This window comes from Lissotriton helveticus, chromosome 11 (genome assembly GCF_964261635.1).
Source record: "Lissotriton helveticus chromosome 11, aLisHel1.1, whole genome shotgun sequence".
NCBI lineage: Eukaryota > Metazoa > Chordata > Amphibia > Caudata > Salamandridae > Lissotriton > Lissotriton helveticus.
Genome location: NC_136072.1, coordinates 975,057,750 through 975,079,261, shown reverse-complemented (window position 1 = coordinate 975,079,261; position 21,512 = coordinate 975,057,750).

Here is a 21,512-nt window from a genome sequence, read left to right as displayed (position 1 = left end):
ATCTAGACCTGGAAGATCAAATGGCACTTGAAAACTGCCTGCTAGGGTGCAATGGCAGATTTAAGACATGTTCAAAAAGACTACTTAAATGAGTGGCACAATAAGTGCAGCAGGCCCACTAGTAGCATTTAATTTACAGGCCCTGGGTACAGATAGTACCATTTTAGTAGGGACATTTAGGTAAATTAAATGTGCCAATTGAGTGTAAGCCAGTGTTACCATGTTTGGAGGAATGAGCACATGCATGTTAGCAGTGGTAAAGTGCACAGAGTTCCAAGACCACACAAACAAATTCAGCAAACCAGGAGGAATGAAGGCTAAATATTTGAGGGAATAACCCCGCAATGATGCCAGGCCTGGCACTGTTGGTCTAGAACCTAATATTCACATCAGGGTCATGGGTCAGAGCAGCAGATAGCTCTGGGGTGGAGGAAGCTCCAGGCTTTGTTCTCATACCTACTATCTCAAGTTTCCAGGACAGTGTACCAGAGGCCTGGGGAAGTCTACCTTGCTTGTCCAGTTTAAGAAGTTGTGAACGGGTCCCAAGTCAAAGCCTTGGCTGGCCCTGAAGTGGAAGCCCCTGGCCCTTGTCTTCGTTCTCCATGAGACGCACCCACAACCCCATGCCTGAAGCCCAGCATGAGATCAGGGAGTCCTTTCTGCACAATTCTAGCTTCCCTTGAATCAAATTCCCCTAGCAAAATAGGAGTTTCTCAAATTCTAACAGCATACCACCTCATAACTCACTCTCTGATACTCAATGACCTCAGGAACCACAAAGCCTGTCAATCCAGAGTTACAAAAATTGTGACTCAATAAGGAAAATGTTCTCAAATAATATTTGCCTTATCACCAATAACAAACAAACCTATTAATCGTGTAAATTGGGGCATGGCCTTCTTTTGACATCTTTTTAGATTTCTTTCATTGTGTTTCTCTGAAGACTAAATACCTTTCTTTTCTGAAAGGTAACTTCTCATTAGACATTTCTACCCCCAGTGTTCGAAGCACTGGCATCATCTTTGCTAGTCAGAATGCATTTTAGGCAACTACTAAATACTAACATTTGTGGCTCAGCTCAAGCATCATTGAAGAAAGGCATGGTCGTTCAACTGCGTAAGAAGCCACAAAGGTTTTACCCACTTACTATCCAAATGCAATCTGCTCTTACCCATCAAAGTTAGCCTAGCAATAAAACTCAATTAATTAAATTATGTGGGAAAGTCAGTTTTTTTTACAGCATCAAGTTGTGTTCCTAAACACTAATTTTGCTTGAGCCATTGAATCACTCTGGTCTGGACCATCTAAGAGTGGACACTGATTTTGTGAAACATGGTTATGTTAGTTCTTACGATTGCTGCATTTAATGCAGTAGAGCATAACTTTATTCTCAATAGACTGATGAAATAATGGTGTAACGTGTATTGTTGCTTTCCCTTAAATACCTGTTCCCTGCTGATCAGCCAATATGAATGTGGTGTGTGTGGAATGTTAGAATGCCTGATGAGGTAGTGGAATGGTAGAGTGCCTGGTGGAGTGTAGAGAGAGAGACAGATGGAGTGTGTGGGCTGAGCAGCAAGGATGCTGCTCCTGGTGGGGCTGAACTTCTTAACCTAGTGTCCTACCATCCTGTAACTAACCTCAGTAAACCTCATACCTACAACCAACTTCATGGCTACATATGGACCTCTTTTGGATTACATCGAATAGCTATTTGCCAGTTTGCTCCAGCCTAGATCCGTTAATTTTTTCAAACAGAGAACAGATAATTATTCTCCCATTCATGTCTACTTCCACCCCTTCCGTATTTCAGAGGACTCTGTGTTGACATTTATATCTTTAAATGGCTATTTGCTGATCCTAGCATGAATTTTGAAAATGTATGGCAAATGTTTTTACCATTACAGTGACACAATGCACCAACATTGGCAAAGCCTAACAATCATTCGGAAGATGGTACATCGAAATAGGTTGAAAAACTGAAGGTCTCATTTTAGGAGCCCAAAGGCCTGCTGAGCCTCATAATATTTGATCAGTATGTTCATACCTGACTGGAGGGGTGTTCATAGTAGGGGGAAAAGTAACTGGCATTATTCTCTCTAGTCTAAGTACTGCAAACTTAGGGGCATATTATCAAGTCCAATTTCGCCGCTTTAGCAGCATTTTCGGCCGTAAAGCGACAATTTAATTATCGCTCTATTATCAAGGACACGCTAACGAGTTTCCTTGAGTTAGCAGCAGTCTTTTCTCCACTTTGCATTTCAGCGATATATATCTCTAATCACATGCAAAGTGGGCATTCCTCCCTAAACCTACATGGAAACAGTGGCAGACATAACTACTCACTATTTACAATGCGGCCCGGACCAGCAACGCGATAAAAAATAGTCGTCCTAAGTGGGGTTATCGCAGGATTTTAACACCTGCTTTATTCTTGACTTAACCATCATTTGCATGGGAGGTAGATTGAATGGTTAAGTGCACACTTGCCTATTAGCAAGCTGTTCAGTAGCAATCTACAATTAGCTCTGCATTTCCAACGTTATAGCTGGTTATTGCCGTCTACGGCAGGATTTTACATCGCCTGTGAGCTAAGCGTTGCTGATACGCTGCTAACACAGCAATGTATTCCAGCAATAGACAACGATAATGAAAAACGCGATAATCGCGTTTAGCAATAATGATCGCTCGTCCTTGTTAATATGCCCCCAAATCTTAATTTTACATAATTGTGAGAAGCGCAATCCAGCATCTACAGCTATTTGCCTTGTGTGAAATGCAGCCTCGGTTCCAAAATGGGCCCATGTATGTATTTTATGCTTAGAAAATAACACTAAATGCTACAAGACTTGCCCAGCAGTGGACAGTAGCCACTTGTTCTCTTAGTTCATTGTTCTAGTGCTCCTGCAGTGGGATTGTTGCCCCAAAGGACTGCCATGAATTCCCAAAATGGGCTGTTTAAACATAGCATATAATCCATATCCTAGGTGGTGGGTTGCCTTTGGAAAGTCGTTTCCAATCAACTTGGGGCTGAGTTCCTGTGAGATCAGTTCTTGTTAGCAACATAGATAAGGGGCCATTTCCAAGTGCTGACTTCATTGCCACACATTCATTCCCTATTTCTTTTTGTTTTCATCACCAAGTTCTTCAATGTTTTCATGTCTTTGCTTTTTTTCTTCTTAGTATAAGCAAGAGTTGGGGGCTTTGCTTCTATTTTTCAACTTCAATCGATTGCCACAAGATTGTCAGGGAGATGTGTTCTCGTTGTGGATTTTTCTACTTAACTGTTACCCACTTCAGAAGACACTTGACACGTTTCACGTACACTGTTCTGTGCAGGGTGGCAATGTGAGTGCTGGGAGTAGTCACAATTTCTACAGGTACCTCTTGATTGTATAACTCTACAGCGTGTAGCATTTGGAAGTTGGGTCACCAGAAGTTTATTTTAACAGTTCTGCCACTCTACGGCACTTCCTCCACGCAAGTTGATTGTTTTTAAGCCTATCTGTATCTATGTAGCAAGTACAGTACATGACACTTAGCAACATTTTGGAGTGACCCACTGGGAGCCAATGTACCACTGCTTCCTCTACAATCCTTGGCTGGAGCTGGATTTCAACGTTGTAATTAGTGGGATTTTGCCAAATGTTATATTTATAATCTGACTTCAACAGACAAGCAAACTCTGAATAACATAACATTGCTATTGAAGTGGAATCATATACATGTTTCGCAGGTGTATTAATAAATATTTTTCATCAGAATTCCAGTGCAGTTTCTACAGTCTTTAATCTCATTACTGAAAGAAAACATTATGCTCTGAATTCATCTTAAAAAATATCCTTAAAAGAGCTCATATTTGTGCCTTTGATCCGCAGTGTATTTCAAATAAATAGACTTTTTTCAATTTACATAGTTCAAGTCTTTGTTTATGACTCCAAAACTTTAGCTTCTAAACTCGGCATAATTGGAAATCATAATGAATAATGTATGACTAATAATTATATTATTAAACAGCTGCTAATAAGAATTATCCATAATTCATACACTTTCCTTTTAACAATTTGATGATGGTGTTTGCATAAATGTTGTACTTCGAATTCTTTTGCAGCTCATCAGCACAAGAAAGTTCTAGACACATTCACATCAAAACTGGTTTTACTGAACAGTCTGAGAAGTACAATATTGCATTTGCACTTTTTCGAGATAATATGTTACAATACTTGTTATGGAAATATGGAATCCTGATTTGGCATTTCGTTTTATGGAGTTCTCCATCCGTGGTAGGGTGTCACTTCTAGAGACCTGGCAGGCGCAGGAAAGCTATAGAGAAGTGCACACCCCAGTGCTTAGTTTGTACAGGTGGTTGCAAGTGGTTGGCAAAAGCACTCATTTTTGCCTCTGCAAATTATACTTCATCAGCAGACTCTGATCCAGAATATGAGGTTGAAATGCAGTAAAGGGAGAAGAACCGAGGATGGGAAAGATAGGCGATCAGTGACAATAGGTGAAAGCAGGGGAAACAAATAATAGTAAGAAAAGGAGACAAGTAATGTAGGGTAGTGTTAGAAAGAAGCATGAGGCGGTATCAAAACAAGGCAGCCAATGTTTGCATTAAGACCATCACAGAGAGCTACTAGGAAAACCTTCAGGACTCTGCACTTTTTTTAATTAACAGAAGTGCATGAATGAGCTGGAGCTCAAAGGCAGAACACAGCAACAATGGTGAAACCATATCTTTACTGTCCACTGGAGAGGTGAGGGAAACATACCACAAGATCTGGTGCCCAATTATGTGCTGGGAGATGTCGAGTGTTAGATTTGGGGTCTCTAGTTAGCACGGGTAGGTACTTGTGACAAATAGGGACCCTTGCCTCTAGTCAGGGTAAGGGGGATACATTCCTAAAATAACCCCTGCTCACCCCCTTGGTAGCTTGGCACGAGCAGACAGGCTTATCTCAGAGGCAGTGGTGAAAGCATTTGTGACCACATACAGTAATCCAGTGACAACACTACCGATGGACACCACACAGGTTTTATATAAAAAATAATTATTCTTTCTACAGACTTCACACAAGACCACAAACAACAAAAATCTACAATAATGTACTTAAAAATGGTAGTTTTAGCTTTGTTCTGTTCAGTTCTTAAAATGTGACACTTTAAGTCAATGTACCTTACGATGCGTGACGCTTCCACAACAAAAGTGTTGCAGCGATGGAAATGCAGCAATGTTTCGGTGTAAAGAAATAAAGACGTGAAGATCTTACAGATGCGGCACGGTTCTCCGATGTTTTCAGAAGTCTCAGCTTGATGCGTCAGCTACAGCTGGGACACCCTTGTTCAGAAATGCGACAACAGCGTTTTTGGTGGCAACACTCTTCTCCTCCGATGTGAGACGCTTCCGCTCGATGCGACAACTGCAGCGGCGACACCCTTGCTCAGAGATGCGACAACAGCGGCTCCAACGGCGGCACGCTTCTCTGTGGATGCGAGTCGCTTTTCTTGATGCGGTGCAATGCGTCAGCTACAGCGGCGACATCCTTGTTCAGAAATGCAAAGGCAGCGGCTGCGACGGCGACACGCTTCTTCTTCGGTGCAACAAGCTTTTCTCGATGCAGTGCAATGCGTCAGCTACCACAGCAAAACTCTTGTTCACAGATGCGACGGCAGAGGCTGCGATGGTGAAACGCTTCTTTTTGGGTGCGAGACGCTTGTCTCGATGTGGTGCAATGCATCAGCTACAGCGGCGACACCCTTGTTCAGAGATGCAACGGCAGTGGCTGCGACGGTGACACGCTTCTACCTCTTTAGTCGCGCTTCCAGCTCCTTGCGACACGCAGTCCCTCAGAAGGCCAAAAACAGCAGCAGGCACATCCAAAGAACTCTTGGGGTGCTGGGGGTTGAAGTCTGTTGTCCCTGAGACTTCAGCAGGAGGCAAGCTCTTCTCTCAAGCCCTTGGAGATACTTACAAGTTGAAATAAAGTACACAAAGTTCCTTTCTCCTTCCTTTGGCAGTCAGGCAACCACTGCAGGCCAATCCCCCCCGCAGCAGTTCATCGTAGGGATAGTCTCTCCTCAGTTTCTTCAGGTTCCTCACCTCAGTAAAGGTTTCTTCTTGTTGTCCAAAAGTGATCTAATTTATTGGGATCAGGGTCCCAATATTTATACCCCAAAATCCTTTGTCCTCTTAGGGCAGAGGGGCAGAGAGGCCTTTGCCCAGTCCAAACCAGTTCTGCAGCACTCTGTTTACATGACTCCTTCTTTCCTTTCCTTTCACAGTGCAGAGCAGAAACATCAGATGCCCCACAGTAGGTGGAGCCAGCATTGTGGACGGAAAGCACAGCCCTGGAGCACTTTATTGACATTATTCCTTCTCTCCTTTCACAGTGCAGGGCAGAGACATCAGACACACCACAGGGGCGGAGCCACCACTGTGGGGGGCAGGCACTGTCCTATTCAGGTTCCAGGTGCAACTCCTCCCTCACATCTAGATGCAGATCTCTCTATTCACCATTGGGCGGACTCACCCTTTGTCCTGGAATCCCCCAGCCCTGTCACTCAAACTCCAGACAAGGAATACACAACCTAGCAGAGGCAGGTTTGGATAGTTAGACAAGAAAATACCTACTTTCTAAAAGTGGTATTTTCAAACACAGAATGTTAAAACCAACTTCACCAAAAGATGTAATTTATCATTCTGAGATCAGGCATACTAAACTCGAATTTCTACCCTGTTCCCTGAGTCAGTTAGGATTATAAGATGTAATAATCTAACTGTCCATTCTGGCCTATGGAGTATAGGTAGCCTTGCAATAGTGAAAAACTAAAATGGATGTAATTCACTATTAGGACATGTCACACACACCAGGGCATGTCCTACCTTATACTTACAATGCACCCTGCCCTTGGACCGACCATAGGGGTGTCTGATATGAAGAAAAGGGAAGGTTTAGGGACTGGCAAGCGGGTGCGCTTGCCCAGTCAGCATGGCAGGACTAGACTGCACACAGGCTCTGCAATGGCTGACCTGAGACACACATTTACAGGCTGCTTCTGTGGGTGGCACAACTAGTGCTGCAAGCCCACTAGCAGCATTTGGTTTGCAAGCCCTGGGCACGCTCAGTGCACTGTACTAGGGTCTGACCAGTAAACCAAATCAGCTAATCATGGAATCACTAATTCATACATCAATTTATAATAGGGAGAGCATATGCACTTTAGCACTGATCAGCAGTGTTAAAGTGGCTAGAGTCATAAAACCAACACAAACAGGTCAGATAAAATACAGGAGGAAGGCAAAAAGTTCAGGGATGACCCTGCAAAAAGGGCCAAGTCCAACAACGAGGATAAATGTTGTTCTGCAGATTAGGTAGCCTTTAAAATGCACAAGGACCCAGAGGGTGTTGGGGAGCCAGCTCATGGAAGCAGGGCCGGTTCTAGGGCTGAGCGACTTCAGGGGAGGCATTTATTATGGGTTTAATAGCACGTGCTGCCACACTCCTTGCCTCCAGCAATCTTTAGGCAACTCCAGTCATTAATGTTCTTCCTGGATAGATCGCAATTTGTCTAGTGGAAGTTTTGACTCATCATAAAGTAGCGCAGAGGATTAATATGACAGCTGTAAAGAACATGTACCATGAAGAACACAAAGAGTATATAATGTAAATAGGTCAGTAGGTTACTACTGTTGTCAGAGACATCATTTTGTTACTTGCAGTTTATAAGTTAAAATCCTAATATAAAACAGGGAGCTTTTAACTGTCAACAAAGAGCTGCATGCAAACTGCAGGTGTAGATTAGAGCTTTAAGATGTGTTTACCCCACTCTTTCATTATCCTAACGTTGCAAAAAGGGTTAATACGGGTAGAAATCAATTCTTCTTATGAAAGGGAACCATGGTGTTACATTTAAAATTCTGAGTTTGTGCTTTTCCAGACCAAGCACTGTATAACTAACACGACCAGTATGGATGACACGTGACTCTTTCATGTTATAGTCGTCTGTATTATGTCACATTTCCTATAACCTGCTTTACATGTGTGTGATTAATTGATTGTCTCTGTATAATGTGTGTGATGTAAAGTACTCTGACACCCTGCACTGATATGAGTGGCACTATAAAATTAATTAAATGCATCTGAGAGAGAGCGGTTATGGAGAGTTGAGGTGCACTGTTAAAGGGCGGTAGTGAGGGAATCTGTGGCAAAGGAGGTCATTTCGGGGCACCAGCAAACATTGCCGTACCAGGCGCCACCAGCGCTAAAGATGGCCCTGTATGCAAGCAATGCCCACAGGGGTTAGGAGCACCTTTCTAGCAGTACAAGTGTATTAACAAATGCAATATGCTCCCATGAAGGCTATTTTGATTGCCAAAGTTGGGTTGACCAATGAAAGGTACTGCCAGAGGTTCATGGACAGCCACATTTTCCCAAACCAATCTTGGGTGGATTTTTTTGTTTATTCCAGCAAGGGTCTGAGTGGGTAGGTGTGGGCAACAACGTTGATGACTATATTGGGCTGTACAATTTGACTTTGAGGGAACACATGCACAACACTTGGTTTGCAAAGCTGAGACAACACTTAGTGGATAGCAAGCTCACTGACTCCAGGGAGTTTGCTAAGGAGTTTTGGGTCAGTTCCAGAATGTTCAAGAAGACAACTGTGAGGGATTCCCAAAAGAGTGGTCAGGGTTTCTACCAGAAGAACGGGGGCAGGGAAGAAATAACAATGGAGTTGGAGATAAGATTAATCAACAGTTTGTCTCCAAGTTCTAGGAGGGTTAAAGGTTTGGGCATGCTAAAAAGGGATCCCAAGTGCCCTAAGAGAGCACAGCCCCCACTGGTGGTCAGACCCAATTTTTGGCCAATGTAGCACTTGAGGAGGAGTTGGCCCCAATTAGTGGGGGGGGGTAGGTGAAGTTATACTATTGTCCCTGGCTGAAAAGGAGATGGAATGCAAAGCCCATATGCCATCCAATACTTCAAGTTATAGCCAGTGGGTCACCATCAATGGGCAGAGTGTGGAGGCTCCGAGGGACGCAGGAGCCAGTATGACAACAGTAAAGTCTCATCCGGTGTCCTCAGAGCAAGTGATACCCACTACATTCAATCAAGTGGAAGTTGCAAACAACCATGGGAGTACCTACCCAGTGGCTCTAGCTTCCTTTGAAGGGGAGGAGGTCTAAGGTTACCTAAGGTAGCTGTGAGCCCTGACATGTTTGTGGATTGTGTGTTACGCAATGACTTACAGCACATTTCCTTGAAGGAAGTGGAGCTCAGGTCGTACCCAGAGATGTTAGGGTTACCTGAATGGGTTTGCATAACCACAATACACATGGCTGCCGAGCAGGGGGAGTAAAGGAAGAATGGAACAATGGTCCAGGCAGCTTTCAAGAACAAGAAGGGCAGGGCATGTGAGAAACGAGCTCCCAAAACTCCCACAGAACAGGTTAGTGGGGCACTGGAGCAGGTCACCCTGGAGCTTACTGGGTAGGACACCCAGATCTTTTGACTGGGTGTGAGTGTTTGATTGGTTCAGATGCTCCGTCCATCACCACCCACTTTTGTACCGCTTTGGCCGCCATAAGTGCGGCAGGGTATGCTCAGACGTGAGTCCCTTGCTCACTTTGCCACTGGATTCAAGCAAGCCGGGCTGAAGACGGCTGTAATGCCAGAAACCGGTCCTCGGAAGCTTGTTTCCGGTCCAGGGAAGGCATGGCTTGGCAGTTCGGGCTGGACTGTTCCCATGAGGCACAGGGTCAGACTGATTTGCATATAGCCATGTCTGAACTGGGGTGGCAGAGTGGGCTAAAGAACGGTGATGGATCAAACTCAGATCTTTTGACTGGGTGTGAGTGTTTGATTGGTTCAGATGCTCCGTCCATCACCACCCCATTTTGTACCGCTTTGGCCACCACAAGTGTGGCAGGGCATGCTCAGACGTGAGTCCCTTGCTCACTTTGCCACTGGATTCAAGCAAGCCGGGCTGAAGACGGCTGTAATGCCAGAAACCGGTCCTCGGAAGCTGGTTTCCGGTCCAGGGAAGGCATGGCTTGGCAGTTCGGGCTGGACTGTTCCCATGAGGCACAGGGTCAGACTGATTTGCATATAGCCATGTCTGAACTGGGGTGGCAGAGTGGGCTAAAGAACAGTGATGGATCAAACCCATATCTTTTGACTGGGTGTGAGTGTTTGATTAGTTCAGATGTTCCGTCCATCACCACACCCTTTTGTACCGTACTGGGGAGGACACAGCGGCCCTGAGAGACCAGCTTGAGCTTGCTGAATGGCAAGTTGAATTTAGGCCCACCAGCTAAGAGTTCTGTAAGACAGACAACGAGTGCCCAACCCTGTAGAGCATGAGGCAGCAAGCTAAAATAAATCCGACAGCTGGTAACACCTCTAGGGATCACCTCATCTAAGGCAACTATGCATGGGGTAACAGATGTGTTTCTGTTCCCCCAGTGCTACAGAGCCTTCCTACTGGGAGTGGCCCATGACATACCCTTGGCAGGACTTCTGGGACAGGCAAGACCTTTGAAAGGATTGTCTCCAACTTTTATTGTCCCCAGATGAAGACAGCCTCAGGCACATTCTGCAGGACATGTCCCTTCTGCCAGGCCAAAGGTAAAACAGGGAAATGCTCAGGGATCCCTTGAATCCCTTACCTATTATTGGGACCCCCTTTAAAAGGGTGGAAATCAAAATTGTTGGACCCTTGGTCCCCCAAACCGCCTTAGGCAACAGGTTTATCCTGGTTTTGGTGGACCAGGCCACGAAATACACAGAGGTTATCCCTCTGAGGGCAGTAACTGCACCTGCAGTGGCTAATGTCCTGATGAGGAATTGTTCCCAAGTGGGGTTCACCAAGGAAGTGGTGTCTGATAGCGGCACCAACTTCATGACAGCTTTCATGAAGCCCATGTGGGAAGAGTGTGGGGTAACCTACAAGGTCTCCACTCCCTATCATCCTCAAGCCATTGGGCTTGTTCAACAATATCCCAAAGGGCATAATCATAGGACTACCTGAGCCCATGAGGTGAAATCGGATGTTCTCTTACCATGTCTGCTTTTTGCCTACAGGAAGGTACCAAAGAAGGAGTTGGGTTTAGCACATTTGAACAGCTGTATGGACACCTTATTAGATGGCCTCTCAGTCTAGTATAAGAGGGGTGGGAGATAGTGCCCATGAAGCCCCTTGCCCATTAGGATGTGTTTATCTACATGCTAGAGATCAGAAACCAGATGCTAAAATTCTTGAAAAAGGCTACTGAAAACTTAGAAGCCAGCCAGGAGGTTTTGGAACTCCGGTCGGAACAGAAAGCCAATCTGGTAGAGGTTCAGTCTTGGAAGAAAGTATGGGTGGTGGAGCAAGTGGAGCCCAAGGCCCTCCAAGACTGATGGACAGGACCTTATGAGGTGAAAGTAAGAAAGAGAGAGGCAACCTACTTGTTAGAACTGAAGAGCCCCCAGAAACCCCTTAACGATATTTCACGTAAACCTCCTCAAACCACACTATGAGAGGTCTGAAATCACCATGCTCCTGGTGAGTGGTAACAGAGTGGAGGAGGAGGGTGAACCTCTCCCTGACCTCCTATCCTCCAAGGAGAAAGATGGGTCAGTGGAGGGTGTCAACCTTGCTTCTACCCTGACCCCAGTGCTGCAGAGGGACTGTTGTTAGTTGTTGGGACAGTGTGCCTCCATGTTCCCCCTCAGTCCTAGGCTTAGCACACCTTTGTGCCCATGACAGAAACTGAAAACTATATGCCTGTAGCAAACAAGGTTCACAGGCGGTAGGATAAAGTGAGGGCCATAATTAAGAAGGAAATATAAAACATGCTTTATTTGGGAGTGATTGAGCACACCAGTAGTCTCTAGTTCAGCCCTGTGGTACTGACACCCAACCCTGCCCCACTGGGAGCCGTCCCAGAAATCAGATGCTGTGTGAACTACAGGGGGTTTAACTCTTTCACCAAGACTCCATGCCCCAAATTGAGGAAATCAGAACAGTTCAAGGCTGCCAAGTTCCTGAGCACTTTTGACCTCACATTAGGATACTTTCAAGTTGCCCTAACTGAGCGGGCAAATGAGAGGGCAGCATGCCCTACTCCAGAGTGACACTTATAATTTATGGTGATGCCCTTTACACTAAAGAATGCACATGCCACCTTCCAGAGGTTGATGAACAAAGCCCTAGCAAGGATGGAAGCCCTTAATGTTGCTTACTTGGATGCCAAAGCTGCATACAGCAGCAGCTGGGAGGACAACCTGTTTTACCTCCAGGAGATACTTCAGGATCTGCAATTGACAGGCCCAACTATCGAGGTCAGCAAGTGCCAAATAGGGCAGGATTTTGTGGTGAACTTGGGACACCTTGTGGGCAGGGGGAAGATGCAGTCCCTCTAGGCGAAAATAGAGACCATCCAGTCCTGGAACGCACAAAACCCCAAAATAAGTGAGGTCCTTCCTGGGCCTCACTGGATATTACAGGAGGTTTGTTAAGGGATATGGCAACATCATTTCTCTATTAACTGAACAGACTTCTAAGAAGCAGTTTAAGAAGGTGATCTGGGCAGAGGACTGTCAGAAAGCCTTAGCCACTCTTTGGCAAGACATGTTTACAGCACCTGCCCTCAAGGCCCCTGACGTCTTCAAAGGATGTATTGAACAGTCTGATGCCTAAGAGCATAGTATAGGGACTCTGCTATCAAAGTTAAATGAGGAGGGACCAGACCAACCTGTAGCCTTTATCAGTAGGAGGTTATTCCCCAGGGAACAGAGGTGGGGTGCTATTGAAAGGGAAGCCTTTGTTTTGGTCTGGGTGCCAAAGAAGAGGAGACCATATCTATTTGGGACTCAGGTCTTTGTTCAGACAGACCACAGGCCCCTCGTGTGGGTCATTCAAATGAGAGGCGAGAATCCCAAACTGTTAAGGTGGTCCATCTCCGAACAGGGCATGGACCTTTGCTGGACCAGATCACTCCAATGAAATGCTGATGGTATGTCCAGGTTATTCTGCCTTAGTGATGGCCAGTTCTCTCCGCTTTCAGCTGGGGGAGGGCACATGTTAGACCTGTCAGCCTTAGGGTGGTCTTCCCCCAAACATTTTGCCTCTACCCCTCCTAATTTGCTGAGTTATTTTTTCTTGGCATTAGGACTCTGGGCACAAGCACTTAAGTACTGGTTAATAGTGGTAACATGTACACTGTCTAACATATGATAAAATTGGCTTACACCAGATTAGCAAATAAAATTGAACAAGTCCCTAGTAAAGTGATACAACATATGCTGGCAATAGTTGGCCAGCAACACTTTGTGCCACCCACTGAAGTAGCCCCTAAAACATGCCCCAGATCTGCCATTGCAGCTTGTTGGCAGTTTTAAACTGGCAATTTTACTTGGTAAAACACCGCCTTGCCAAGCCTTAAACTCTTTTTATCACTTATACATCACCCCTAAAGTACATTGCAGGTACATTGCAATTTAAAAATTGGACATCTACTCTTAAGTTTTGTATGTCCTGGTAGTGAAAAGCTCACACATTACTTTTTCATCACTGTGAAACATATCTCGCTTTTAGGATAACATTTGAGTTACTTTATTGCATTTAATAAGCGATACGTTTTGATTGGGAGCAGGTGGGAAAGGTATTTTTGGTGTCTGAGAAATTGGAATTTAAAATCCTTTTTAATTGTAAAGTTACATTTTAAGTCACCATTCTGAAAATGTCACTTTTAGAAAGCTCGCATTTTCTTTTCCTATCCTTTTGATACCCACTGTCTGTTCCAGGTACACATGACTAGGAGTAGTTGGCAGTTGGATGTTGTGTATTTCTCTCCCAGACACCCACAGAGTAGAGGGACTGTATGTGCCCATATGGGCCATTTCATGCAGGATGGAGGAGGAGCTTTGCACAGCCTCACTTATTCTTGAAAAGACTCTGCCCTGCTCTCACCCAATGAAGTTCACACTAACATATTGTTCATGTAGACAGAGTGGGATCAGGGCAAGGAGGTAGGACCTTCCAGATACTTCTGTGTGAAGAAGCCTCCAGACGTTTCTCTCCCTTCAAAAGGGACTCCAGATATAAAAATAGGACGTCAGACCCACTCTTCAGTTCACTTTCTGGACCTGTGGAAGCACTCTCCGAAGACTGCCTGCTGATGTGGCGTGTTGTGTACCTCAGAAGACTGCTTTGCTGCATCATGAAGGGCTGTTTGTGGTGACATACCCCTTTGTGCCTTAAGCACAAGAGCAGCACGAGGGCAGGCGTGTAGAATGCGGGTGAAATGTGGCTATGGATGACATGGAAGGTGGAAACGGTAATGAGAGAAGCTTATAGGAGGCTCAGCACCTGTTGTTGATACTGTGCCAGTTACATGTAATATAGTACTTTTAATACATTCCTGGTGAGCTCCATAATTACAGAAATAACGACGAGCGGTAGCTACGCTGGCACGGTGCAATGTAGGATATGAATAAGGCGTAACAGAAGCAAAGTCAGCTGATCCTGGTGCTTGTGAAAGACGAAGACCATTACGGAGGCAAAGTTGTCTCAAACTAGGATCTTAGACAGGCAACCACACAAACTTGGGCTCGAATTAGAAGACGTAAATGTTAATTTGTTCAGATTTACCTCTTAATTGTTGTGATGCGCGATACAAGGTGTGCGCAAGCCTAGCAGCGCTCAAGGCGAAACTAGGAATGTTCGAGGCAAGGCGCACGCTGGAAGATGCTGAAGGTGCATGTGGCTGGTGTGGATCCCTGAGGCTAGTGTGGAGGCGTTTGTTTTCATCATCGCATCTACTAACGTTGAAACCTCGCATAGCGGCCATATTTTGGGAATAATAGTGTCATGTCAGCGATGAGCACACTTTAATCAAGCCTGTCAGCTATTGGGTATACAGTGACAGGAACGCTTTTCAAACAAAAAGAAAAAGGTTATTTAAATTAAATACTATGTTTCTTAGTAACAGTGGCGGAGTGAGCTAAAGAACGGTGATGGATTAAACCCAGATCAGTTGACTGGGGTGAGTGATTGTATTGTCAACGCTCCGTCCATCATCCCCTTTGGTTTTTCTTTGTTCGCCCTAAGTTGGCAGGGTATGCTCAGAGGTGAGTCCCTTGCTCACTTTGCCACTGGATTCAAGCAAGCCCGGCTGAAGACGGCTGTAATGCCAGAAACCGGTCCTGGGAAGCTTGATTCCGGTCCAGGGATGACATGGCTTGGCAGTTCGGGCTGGACTGTTCCCATGAGGCACAGGGTCAGACAGATTTGCATATGGCCATGTCTGAACTGGGATGGTGGAGTGAGCTAAAGAACGGTGATGGATTAAACCCAGATCAGTTGACTGGGGGTGAGTGTTTGTATTGTCAACGCTCCGTCCATCATCCCCTTTGGTTTTTCTTTGTTCGCCCTAAGTTGGCAGGGTATGCTCAGAGGTGAGTCCCTTGCTCACTTTGCCACTGGATTCAAGCAAGCCCGGCTGAAGACGGCTGTAATGCCAGAAACCGGTCCTGGGAAGCTTGATTCCGGTCCAGGGATGACATGGCTTGGCAGTTTGGGCTGGACTGTTCCCATGAGGCACAGGGTCAGACAGATTTGCATATGGCCATGTCTGAACTGGGATGGCGGAGTGAGCTAAAGAACGGTGATGGATTAAACCCAGATCAGTTGACTGGGGGTGAGTGTTTGTATTGTCAACGCCTCGTCCATCATCCCCTTTGGTTTTTCTTTGTTCGCCCTAAGTTCACAGGGTATGCTCAGACGTGAGTCCCTTGCTCACTTTGCCACTGGATTCAAGCAAGCCCGGCTGAAGACGGCTGTAATGCCAGAAACCGGTCCTGGGAAGCTTGATTCCGGTCCAGGGAAGACATGGCTTGGCAGTTCGGGCTGGACTGTTCCCATGAGGCACAGGGTCAGACTGATTTTCATATGGCCATGTCTGAACTGGAGTGGCGGAGTGAGCTAAAGAACGGTGATGGATTAAACCCAGATCAGTTGACTGGGGGTGAGTGTTTGTATTGTCAACGCTCCGTCCATCACCCCCTTTGATTTTTCTTTGTTTGCCCTAAGTTGGCAGGGTATGCTCAGACGTGAGTCCCTTGCTCACTTTGCCACTGGATTCAAGCAAGCCCGGCTGAAGACGGCTGTAATGCCAGAAACTGGTCCTGGGAAGCTTGATTCCGGTCCAGGGAAGACATGGCTTGGCAGTTCGGGCTGGACTGTTCCCATGAGGCACAAGCTCAGACTGATTTGCATATGGCCATGTCTGAACTGGGGTGGCGGAGGGAGCTAAAGAACGGTGATGGATTAAACCCAGATCAGTTGACTGGGGGTGAGTGTTTGTATTGTCAACGCTCCGTCCCTCATCCCCTTTGGTTTTTCTTTGTTCGCCCTAAGTTGGCAGGGTATGCTCAGACGTGAGTCCCTTGCTCACTTTGCCACTGGATTCAAGCAAGCCCGGCTGAAGACGGCTGTAAAGCCAGAAACCGGTCCTGGGAAGCTTGATTCCGGTCCAGGGAAGACATGGCTTGGCAGTTCGGGCTGGACTGTTCCCATGAGGCAGAGGGTCAGACTGATTTGCATATGGCCATGTTTGAACTGGGGTGGCGGAGTGAGCTAAAGAACGGTGATGGATTAAACCGAGATCAGTTGACTGGGGGTGAGTGTTTGTATTGTCAACGCTCCGTCCATCATCCCCTTTGGTTTTTCTTTGTTCGCGCTAAGTTGGTAGGGTATGCTCAGATGTGAGTCCCTTGCTCACTTTGCCACTGGATTCAAGCAAGCCCGGATGAAGACGGCTGTAATGCCAGAAACCGGTCCTGGGAAGCTTGATTCCGGTCCAGGGAAGACATGGCTTGGCAGTTCGGGCTGGACTGCTCCCATGAGGCACAGGGTCAGACTGATTTGCATATGGCCATGTCTGAACTGGGGTGGCGGAGTGAGCTAAAGAACGGTGATGTATTAAACCCAGATCAGTTGACTGGGGGTGAGTGTTTGTATTGTCAACGCTCCGTCCATCATCCCCTTTGGTTTTCATAGTAACAATAAGCATCAGCGATAGGCACGCTTTACTCATACACGCATTTGAAAAGTAAAAGGAATAATTTAAATCGAGTCCTACGGAAAAAAGGGGTTACCAAGGAAAGGCACATGTAGACACATGTTATTCATGCCTGTCAATTACAAGTTAAATACTGTGACAAAATCTTTGTTTCCAATAATTTATAATTTTAACACATTTCTAGGCTCATCTAAAAAAATGTTCTAGGAACACGCGGTGGCGATCGTTCCGCCATCTTCATGAGATTTACACCCCGCCACATTATGATGGCGGTGGGTATCGTGGCTGAAGGAAAGTCCATCCGCCACTTTTCCACCATGGCAAGCACCACGATTGCCTGCCGGGAAGAGCTGGGCCACTAATATGGTGGTGGTGCCTAGCAGGCACTGCCCGCCATATTGGAATGAGGATGTTGCAGATGCCTTTCCATGGCAGCGATGCCGCCATGGAAAGGCAGGCGGTGTTTTACTTTGGGGGCCCACTGCGGGCCCACTCTGTGGGGGGTGGAGTGGTGCACGGGGGGGTACCCATGATTCCCCCCTCCATTTCCTTGTACAAGGTGGCAGGCACCAGCGGCACCCGCAGCAGTGTTAAATGTGCAGATTAGAAGGGGTGCGGGACTGCCGCATGGCAGGCTGGCGGTCCCGTTAATGCTACGATGGCGGGCGGACTGAAGCCTGCCCACCATCCTAATGACCCCATAAGTCCTTTTTAGGTCTCGGTAATATCCGGTCTGCCGAAGGCAGACCGGAAGTCCTTGAATTAATGTTTCTTAGTGGGACTATTAGTCCTGCCTCAGTTTATGCCTCTCTCCCATTGCTGGCTTCCTAAACGGAGGCCAGCCATTGGAGGAGAGAGCCATCCCTCCAAAGAAGCTCCGTCTTTTTCGGATTTGGGGGCGTCAGTTTTGCTGTTCTTTAGACAGTGACGTAGTCTGTCACTCAGAACCACAAAACCACGCCCCCAATTCCGAAAACAATCAGAAGCTTACAGCCGCCATTTTGCAGCTGTCTCTCCGAGCACCTACAGGCTCGCGCGGAAGTCCACTCCCGAAAAACTAGTAAATAATAAAAAAAGAGTCACATTCTTGTCTTTATTTTACAGCGCTTCACATTCTTGTCTTTATTTTACAGCGCTTCCGGCTTCGCACGTGTAACAGAGGACTCGCCAGGAGTCGCGTGGCCGTGACGTCACTTCCCCTACTGTTCAGCGCACTTCTGTACGATAGTCCTCCGTGAAGCTCCAGTCGGGCCGAGAGGGACGTGCTGCAGTCATGGTGAGTAGGGATACGAGGGTTCTGGGTGGCAGGGCGTGAAGGTGTAGTGGGTTCAGCTCGGGGATATCGCCGAAGAGGAAGTTACGATAACGTGGAGAGTGTTTCTTGGGCGGAAGAGTGTGCAGTGATGGTAGGAAGGCAGGGAGCTATGGGCTACTGGACTCCTTGGATCAGAAATTTGAGGTAAAGAAGGATTTACACCAGGGAGCAGGAAGAGACTGGTGTGGCAATAGATGGGATGGCGGGGCAATGCTCAAAGAGCAAGTTGGTAACGGGATGAAACTGCAAGCAGATGATGGGAGCGCAACACAATAGTTTGTTGTGAGGCGGGCAGAGAATACAAATGTTGTACGGTCACGGCAAAGGGGTGCGGAGGTGAAGGGATTCACACAAGACCGCCGTTAAATGGGAGAAAGGCGAAGGGGGTCTTTTGCGGGAGGAGGTGTTTCCGTGCTGCTGTTCTGTTACCAAAGGCTAATTAACTAATGACTTTCTTAAACGAAGACGTCCTTGTGTATTCTGTGAGTTTACCTAACATGGGCCCAGCAATCCTTAAACTCATTCTCCTACTTAACAATCGCCCATCACTGTATTCTACTAACATTCCACCCGCTAGTTATTGTGCGCATCACACTGGTGTTGTTTTGTACCGTGCGCTGGTACATTAAAGTAATAAAAACAAGCTAATAGTATTGCTTTACTACAGAAGTTAAAGACCAAGGCTATCAAAGGAAACCTAGTCCATTCTCTAATCAAATTTAGAGTGCGGTCATTCCCAAATTTAAAGTGCGGTCATTCCCAAATTTAGAGTGCTGTCATTGCCAGTAACTGTTACTGATGTATCTCTCTCCTTTTGTTTAAGACTGAACCTGAAGTGAACCCCAAGGCCTATCCTTTAGGAGATGCCCAGCTCACCAAGACGCTTCTGGACCTGGTACAACAGGCTGCCAACTACAAGCAGTTGCGCAAGGGTGCCAACGAAGGTACTTTTAATGGGTTTTGTTTGTTAGTATTTATCGACATCTCGCAGAGCTATTGTACTTGAATTGAGTTTTACTTAGGAAGCCATTTCAATGATGCTTAGTACTACAGCTTCTAGTCTTGAGTTTGGGGGGGGGGGGTCATGACTCTTGCCACACCTGCACAGGGCCACTGGAGCGCAGATGTGGAAATATCGTTTTTGTGCTCTTTAATTCTGTCCACTTTACCCAGGTTGTTTTTGACAATCACCGGAAGTCAAGTTTTGAACATGAGTGTGACTCCTGATTCTGCGGATTGCAAGCTGGTGGGATGTTTGGGTGAAGCTCGTACTGTGCAGGGTTTGCAATGTCAGTGTTCATCATCACACAGTATGACGTGTTAACTGTTTATAAAAATAAACTGTACTTTGCAGTGTTTACATCAATTGTTTTGGTAGCACTTGCACTGTGAAGAGAACCACTGCTAGATGTTTTGGAAATTAAGTGTGGGTTTGGGAAGGGATCTGAATTTTGAGTGTTAAGACCTCAAGAAGGGAGTGATTCTGGTGCGAGGTGGATGTTTGGGAAGACATCTGAAGATCTGTCCATGCCTTAGTTTCCAATTAATAATAAGATGCTTTAACGATGGCATGCTCTGTCCAGTTTTTTAGGTCGAGGTAATATCCGGTCTGCCGAAGGCACAACCACACTCTCTTCCCCCACACCACTCTCTTCCCCCACACCACTCTCTTCCCCCACACCACTCTCTTCCCCCACACCACTCTCTTCCCCCACACCTCTCACTACGTCACTCTCTCTCTCCCTAACTCTCTCACTAACACTCTCACTACATCTCTATCTCTCACTACCTCACTATCTCTCACTACCTCACTATCACTCACTATACTACACTCTCTCACTAACTCTCTAACTCACTACTCAACTCTCTTTCTCACAGCAACAGAATATCACTACAACAGTAACTATCTCTCACTCTAACACACTACTCAAAATTCACTCTCTCTCTATCTCACTACCTCTCTATCACTACATCACTCTATCTATTTCTATCTCACTCTCACTACCTCACTATATCACCACACACTCTCAAAAAATAACTACATCATTCTCTCACTACCTCACAACTTCACTCTCTCTTTCTAAATTACTAATTCACTCTAACTCACTACCTCACTCTCAAATGCACTAAGTCACTTACACTCTCTCTTTCACTATCTCACTACATCACTCTGTTTCTATCTTAATACCTCACAACATCACTAACACTCACTACTTCACTCTCTCTTTCAATACATCAATCTTTCACTATCCCACTACCTCACAACATCACTCTCCATCACTACCTCACTCTCTATCTACCTCACTCTCTCACTACATCACTCACTCTCTATTTCAATACCTCTCTATCTCGCTACCTCACTCTCTCTCTGCTAATGCAATATGTCTAATGCAATATGTAACACATATGCAAACACTTAAGCTATTGACAATAGAAATGACAATAACATTTACTTAGGGATAAAAAAAAATAATAATAATAAGCAATGCCAATAGCTCTACCTATAATATTGCCGAGACCATTGCATTGTAAATGCTTGTTAATTAATGAGAGGGAGGACAGCTTTCACTAAGGACAACATAGGGTAGATGCCGAGCTCTAGGAGAGTAAATTGGGAACCCAAAATGGTGAAAGGGCGCATTGACAAAGCCAAACAAATATATAAGGAGTATTATGATAATAAACCCGGGTGTAAACTAGTCAAGTTGCAAGTTGGCGATATTGTGAGAGTTAAGAGGTCTGTAGTTTTAAGAAGTGGACAGAACAGGCTTTCTAGACAGCATAAGGTATCTCAATTGAATTGTTTTGCAATGTTGCTCTGTCGAGCAACGGGAAAGTTAGACATTTGAGTGCTTTATCAGTGTATGAAAAGCATGTGGTTAATAAGGATATAAAGGTACGGAAAGAATGTGATTGGTGGATGGAAGAGGATGAGACGGAGATGACATGCGATAATATCACAAATGAAATAAGGGGGAGCATGGAGGTCCCAACAAGAAATCTAGTTCCTGAAGCTAGCAGAGTTGAGACAGATTGTGGAGTGGGAATACTTGGGAGAGTTGTGAAGAAACCCACCAGGTTGGAGGGCTATGATTGTGAATAGGTTGTGGCTTTTCACATGCTTTGTCC